Genomic DNA, 7,545 nt, shown 5'->3' with positions numbered 1-7,545 from the left:
GGTGGGGGGGGGGGGGGGGGGGGGGGGGGTTCAATGCTTCTGTAACTATATTCCATTATCTCCTGGAAAGTGTTATTCTCTCTCTTTTCAATTAATTTAGAGCTTAGAAAACCACCAAAGATTTAGTGAGTTAAATGTTTGTTATCCAGGTACCTTACCAAGATTCAGCGTATAGTAAAGCAAGTCAAGTGATTGGGACATTAATCTCTGGAAATGGGTTCAAAATAAACCTGGATCTCTAGAGAATTCTCTTGTTTTCGCCCGGAAAACAGGGGTCATAATATATACAATTTGCAAAACAAGAAAGATGCAAAGTCCTGTGCATCTAATTGAAGACGAGTTCAAAAAGATCACCTGAGATTAATTTCACTGCTGTGCGGTACCCTTTCGAAGCTGTTGGTTGAAGAATACAGGATCAAACTCTGAAGGTTCCATCATATTTCTGACCTCTTTAATGGGTGCTGGAAGAGGACCATATTAAGGAGCTGCAGCATATGGATCATATTTGGCAGGAGTGCGGCAGCAATAAATCATTCACGGTGCTGTATCTTCATTAACTCTGGAAGAACGGTCTCAATCAGGACGTCCAAAAATTCATTCATAATATAGTTAGGCCAGGAATGCAGTCATATATGTTAAAATGCGTGCCATTAACAAAATAAGATAAATGTTCTAGTTCTTGACATTCCATTTCTTGTTAAATCAAGTGTTCAAGTGGAGGGTAAAATATCTGCATTGATCAGCTACCTTAAAGCAAGGGTGGGGAGAACCCAAAAGAGCATTAGAAGAAACAGGACATAGCACTCTAGAATAGAAAAGAACCAAGAATAAAACACAATTCTATATAAAATACCTACAACTATAGGCACAAGGGATAGAAGGTTGACTATCTTGGCCTGCAGCCCATGCAACCCTATTTTATTCTACTTTTAAGAAATTAGAAAAATTGGGTGATCTGGGCCACCGACCAGACCCATTTTACAGCTCCTTGTGCAACTAAAATCTCACAAAGAAAACTTCCTACTGGTGCAGTTCCTTGTGCAGGTATCACATTTAGTGCTTGTCATCTTTGGGAATATCTTTCCCTGGTATCTCTTTTGGTTTTGCCTTCTCCATTTCCCTGCAATGAGAAACATGCATAGTCCGAATTTAGGTTGACAGGAAGAAAACTGGGATCATGGTAGCCTGGAATTAGTAAAAGAATTGGGAACCACTAATTCCATACAAAGAAAGTTTGCTCAAAAGTCACAAGGAAGATCTGAGACCATCTGCCAGAGATTAGAAACCAGTAATCCACTCAAGAAGGATTTTATATAAAGATTTTGCCATCATTAGAGGCAAATAGAACTTGAAATCTAAATTGCATTCCTATCAATATTAATATGAGAATTTGATTTTCCAAAGAGCAGAGTAGTGTTGAAGGGTAAGAACAGGAACGAGAGCTGGGTTGATGGAGAACAATTTGTTATAGAGACAGAACAATGTATTTGGGCCATGTGTATCTTATCAAGCTAGCAATAAAGCAAAATGCTGAAACTGATAGATTCCTCACCTTTTGAAAAATCATAGAAGATTTCAAAGATCAGCTAAATAAGACTACCCCTAGCCATATAAACGGCTTGGAATTTAAAAATTGATTAGTGAAGAGAGTGAAGATCATCTTTAGTTAGAGTTAGGCCCTTTAACCATATCTGGTGCTCATCATAGCACAAACAGAAGTCAAAGAGCAATCATCATGCTAAATACATCCACTTTGACTTCAATCTATTACAAGCAAGACATGGTTCAGTCAAGAGGCTGAACAAATATTGATCTAACAATTAAATTAGACAAATTCTACACTTATCTTCACAATGTTCCATTGTTCCATACACATTAGCCTTTGGCGAATCATGAGGTATATTGCAGTTTTTGGCACCTAAAAATGATATGTTTGCAGAATAAAGGATGACATTGAAGAAATAAAAGCAAACTTGTGATCAACAATACCAAATTGACCACAGTATACCTCATTTTAACTTCATCTCTATGCATCTACTACCCCATCCATAATACCTCCATGAATGTCTGACAAACAACTAAAAATTATATCATTATATGTCCTATCCAGCTGTTCAACTGTAAATTTCTTATTAATCTGCATTTAAAAAAAGGTATTAAGATATAGCACATCGGAAAATTCTTCTCCCTCATCTAAATTTGTCAAAGGCTAAAATCTTGAAACCAAACGAACAACAAACTCGTGCTAAATGATGCAAAATCTTATGATACTGTACTCATCCTCAATCATTTACAAGTATGGAGATGCAAAACGGATTTATCAGACACCTATCCTCAATAGGGTTTGTGGAGTAAGTTGCAGAATATGAACTTGTATGATCCTCACCGCTACAGTCAAATGTTTCAATGAAGAAACCACGTCAATGATTTGGGGAAACTAACCACTTTTCATGTCTATTATAAGTTGCATAGGTGTCTCAAAATTACAACCAAAGTTGATGGCTTGAAGCTTGAGTGCAAGGCCCGGCAAACGAGTCATGCAATCAAACTGACAAAATAATACAGTAGAAACTTTGGTTTTATGATGTGTATACAGAAAATAATTTTAAAATCATTCATATTCAATAGGAACAAAAAGTATATTAAAAGATAAATACAAGTGAATTAGTGGTTGGAGACCGTACTTGGCTGCAGTTGCTGACTCTTCTTCGAGCCAGTTGCGAATGTGACGAACGTTACGGCGGAAAACGGAAGCAGATTGTTTCACATCGCTTCTCATCAGCAATACCACCGCGCTGACTCCAACCACCGTCAGTATGAAATTCGTCAGCGCCATCTGACTAATCTGATTGATTCTACTTCAATTGACGATTCTCGGATTTGGCTATCGTACTCTGTACCCGTTTATCGGATCAAACCACGACTAATCATTTTGTAGGGTTTTTGAATTGAAAACTGGAAACTTGTTTACATGAGAAGATATCAGGAAGGCCAAAGTCATATCCAAATAGGGATCTCAATTTTCATTCGCGAATTATTCTCTATGCTGCTCTGTTTGGATTATACTTTTTATCAATTTTGCTACATGTACACTATAGTTTACATTTTGTTACGTTATATTATTCTATTAAACAGTTTAAATTTTAAACAATTTCTTCATCCTATTAACACTTGACAACAATGCAAGTGTCAAACAAAGTATCAAAAATCGTTGTACAAATATTGTAAGTCAATAATAAGTTGATAGGTAAAAGGTTTAAGTCTTTGTTTGAGCCATATTCTTTTCAAAATTTATTTTTGATAAAATAATATTACACGTAAATCCAAATTTATTTCTTAATTTTTAACCAAATATTCTCCATCAATCACAATTTAAAAATATATTATTTCCCTTAAAATAATGTCAAACAAGGGCTAAGAGCTGTTTTAGCCTCATTTTAATGTATAAAAGCATTTTGGAATAATAAATTGATGAATAATGTATTGTTAAAAAATAAAGAATAATTATAAGTTTGCTTGTGATATTATTTTATTGAAAAACGCTTGATTAAAAACAAGAGAGAAAAATGTATTTGAAAATAGAATAATGTTAAGTGTACATTGTGGGGTTGATATCGTTGTGTACATCCCATTGGAGAGAGAGAGAGATGATGGAATCGGTGGCCATGTGGGAGAGACGATGGAGTAGACGGCGGCTACGGCTATGGGTTTGGGGATTCTTTTGGTGGGTGTGATGAGTGGTGTGGTAGAAATGGTGAGGTGGTTGGTGTGACGTCGACTGTGGTGGTAACAGCAATGTGGTGTGGCGACGTTTTCGACGACAGCTAAAGAAAGGAGAGAAGATAGAGAGAATTTGAATTTTAGGGCTTAGAATTGGGGTTGATATATTTTATATTAATATTATTAGTTAAATCAATACCTGAATTCTAAATAAATAAATAAAAACTTTTTCACCCGATTTTTGCACTGTGATCTTGAAATGCCTGAAAACTTGTAATTTCCTCATTAGAATAAACATGGGGTTTTAATGGACTAGGCTTTAGGTATTATGTGGATTTTGAGCAACGAGGCAACAGTACATAGACGACAGTAACAAAATGATTTTTTTTTAATTTTTTTAAATTTTTTTGGGAGAAATTGTTATATATTATAGCATAAATATAAAATGTGAAAGAAATAATCAGATTCAATAAAGTGCCCAAGTGGTGGGAAATATGACATTTGTGTGTGACTTCGAGGGCTCAGGTCACTCCCCACGCAATTATTAAAAAATCTTGATTGGGGCATTGGGCTTCCTTAACTAAAATAATTTTTTTAATTTATTTTCGAAATTATTTAATTGGTTAAACTGGTCAGTATTTTCTGCCCGTTTTGTGTAACAACCCACTACTCATAGTCATTAAAATTCTACGTTATTCTCTGAACATGGAGGAGACCGTTACATCCAGTTTGCCTATATAAACCCATGTCTTATTTTGGGAAAAACACACATAAAAGAAAATAGAAAATCATCTTATATGAAATTTTCTTTCTCATATTCTAAATTTTTAATACTTGGGTTTTTATATATATTCTGGAGTACAATTGAGAGTTCTAAAAAATCATTTGTGATTGTTGCACAAGTGGTTTATGATCGTTGTATCCTAGAAGTGATTGTCCACGGAAGTCGCAGCATTTATCGACGGGCAATTTCACTTTAGGACATCGTGCTTTCATGAGACGAGTTAGGCGATAAGTTTTATTTCTATATTTTACTATTCTACTTCTACATGTTACAACAACTGATTATTTTCTCCAACAGAAATAACAGAAAGCTAAACTCACTATCGCTGTACCGGTGAGCAGTTCTGGCGCTTGCTCTCTCTCTCTCTCTCTCTCTCAAACTACTAACAAACACTAAAGAATTGGAAAATTTTGCTGTAGTTGCTGATATTGTATGTGTGTGTGTGGTGTTTCAGTGATAGGTGATTATAGGATTTTGGATGGATGGTGGCAGGTTTTAGATTTCAAGATTTGAGAACAAAAGGTTTGTAGTCCAAAGTCTCAAAGGAGATGACTCGCTATGATATCAAATTATGTCGGGTGTAATGGATAATTGTAAAAGAATGATAAAATGAAGGAGGAGAGAAAGAAGTGGGAGAGATTATAGAGAAATTGTGGGTGCGGGTGGATGATTGTAATGGTATAACCACGTAAGTTGACTTGGTTCACATCTCGGTTCGGCTTGGTTCAACAGTTAATAACTACGAAAATAAATTATTTTTTATAGGTTCAGCCGTCAAATTGGAAAAAAAAATAATAATTTATAAAACAAGTCAATGAAAACAAAAATACAATACTAAATCAATTTAACAAACAATATCCCAAATAAAAATGCAAACAATAACCCTATTTCAAAATACAAAATCCGAATTTAATAAACAATTTTCATAAATGTTTAATATTTGAGTAGCATATGGTGTAGGGTTAATGAGTTAGGTTCATTGGATTTAGCGGGTCAGTAATAGACCAGAATTTTGAACTGGACAGAATCATTTAAAGAATAATGGAAAGCTCAATTGCCCAATTAATATTTTTTTTAACGAGTAATCGGTTCGGGGTAAATACCATACTCGTCCCGCCCCGAATTGGAGCATTAAAATCAAATATAATATCTATTCCATTGCGCCATTGGTTCGACTTTTTTCACCCCATTCAGTTCGATTAATCACCATTTTCGATTTTGATAATTCGTATTGCCATTCCTAGTACTCTGTGCTGTCTTCAACAAAGCTCTCATCTTTTGCACTTTATACTATAAAAAAAGACCCCCTAGCTGGCAGGGATGGAACCATGAATTTATGTTGGGAGCGAAGCTAGGAATTTCTAGCATCTTATTATTGTATTTGAATAGTAATTTTCATTTGAACATACTAATTTAAAATTTTGAATTCTCAACGATATAAATACAAGCGATTTACCCTTGAATTGCTTCATTACATGCAAAAATATTGTAATAGTAAAATTAATCATGAATTTCGTAAAAAGTAATAATAAATGTTGCTAGTTTTTATAAATTGTGTTTCCCCCCAGCATTAATAGCTTTGCAAAAGAAATTCATGAACAGAGTATCATTCTCTGATGCTCACACATTGACATGGTTGTCGACAAACTGTAATTTCGGTCTGAACCTTTAGAGAAAAGTCTAATTTAACATAAATAACTCTTTCACGAGACGAGTTTAAAATGAGGAAATAATTTCCAAAAACTGTGCTTTTAAGCTCAGTCAAACAGCTTTTATAGAGGAAACCAAAAATTGGATTTACGAGTTTACAATGCGAGCAAGTGCATCTCCAGTTGAAGCAACTAACGGCATAGCACTGTGAGGAGAACAGAATCCAATTCCCAGTAGCATTTGAGTTCATTGCTTGATAGTGTTCTGGGATAAATTGATCTTATACGATCGAAATTTCCTTTCAGCTCTCACCTGTTGTACCCGCCTTTCATCCTGCTCGAATTTGCTCTACAGCATCATAGAAAAGAGAGGTGGAAATTATATGAATATATACTGTTGAAAAAATATTGTTCAAAATCAATAAACATGTGTGTGGAATGAAAGCGAAACGAAATGGAATGAAAAAACCCGAAACGATGGCTCATTGTATGTGCTATGCGACCGCGTGGTAGCTGGCCATGCGAGGTAGGAAATATGGGGCCGTGACACTGTTGAACCATGCAACCACATGGTATTGTATCATGCTGTCGCATGGTACTTAGAAAATGGACGTTGGAGGCCGTTAAGATTTAAATTTTTTGGCGATTTTTTCACAACTCTACAATATGTTTGGCACCATTTCGTGGGATATTGATCCAGATCTATAAATAGGTGATGGGGGGATCAATGCAAACATTGAAAATCATATTACAAACATATGAGAAACATTATTTTCATTCCACAAAAAGGATCAAACATCATTTCTTCCATATTCAATTCTTCCATCTTGTGTTCTTCAAGTTCGGGTAGAAAATCATTTGTGCTTTTGTGATTTCTATAACAAGGCTTGATCAATCCTTCAAACCGTTTGTCGCGAGACCCTTTAAACACCAAAACTGTTACCGAGAGGGTACAAACATCGTTTGAGGACAACAATATAATGTTCTGTTTGAGTCTTTCGTTTTCGGTTTGTTCTTCACGTTTATTTCATCTTCTTGATATCACTTCTATGTTGTTTCTTCTCCAACCCCGGTGGCGATAATTACCCAACAATCTCAAACGATATGTATGCGACAGAGAATGAAATATGGTGTCGATCAAGTTGATGGATCGAGATCATGTTCGTGTAGACTGTTTGATGACACTAATTTCATGGGAAGGTTCGACTTGAAGAAAGATATGCTTTTATTCAAGAATAAAAAAAAATGAATCCAAATTTATGATTTCGAACTTGGTAATTATCATTTCGCATTCTCAAACTCCACTTTCGCTAAGTCGAAATTATGTTTGATCCTCGCACATTGAAAATGTATGTTTGTAAATATAATATGCATATTATCAATGTAATATGA

At 35.0% G+C, this 7,545-nt stretch overlaps 1 long non-coding RNA gene across 1 annotated transcript; it reads right to left on the bottom strand.

The window, feature by feature from the left end:
• Positions 1 to 659: 659 nt before the first annotated feature.
• Positions 660 to 3,050, bottom strand: LOC111365413. The gene is made up of 2 exons (XR_002697432.1): positions 2,685 to 3,050; positions 660 to 1,120 (listed from the first exon to the last, which is right to left on the bottom strand). It is a non-coding gene; the product is annotated as an uncharacterized LOC111365413 (long non-coding RNA).
• Between the last annotated feature and the right edge of the window lie 4,495 nt (positions 3,051 to 7,545).

The sequence above is a fragment of the Olea europaea genome, chromosome 17, assembly GCF_002742605.1.
Source record: "Olea europaea var. sylvestris chromosome 17, O_europaea_v1, whole genome shotgun sequence".
In the NCBI taxonomy this organism is placed as follows: Eukaryota; Viridiplantae; Streptophyta; class Magnoliopsida; order Lamiales; family Oleaceae; genus Olea; species Olea europaea.
This window is presented reverse-complemented; position numbering and strand designations above follow the sequence as displayed.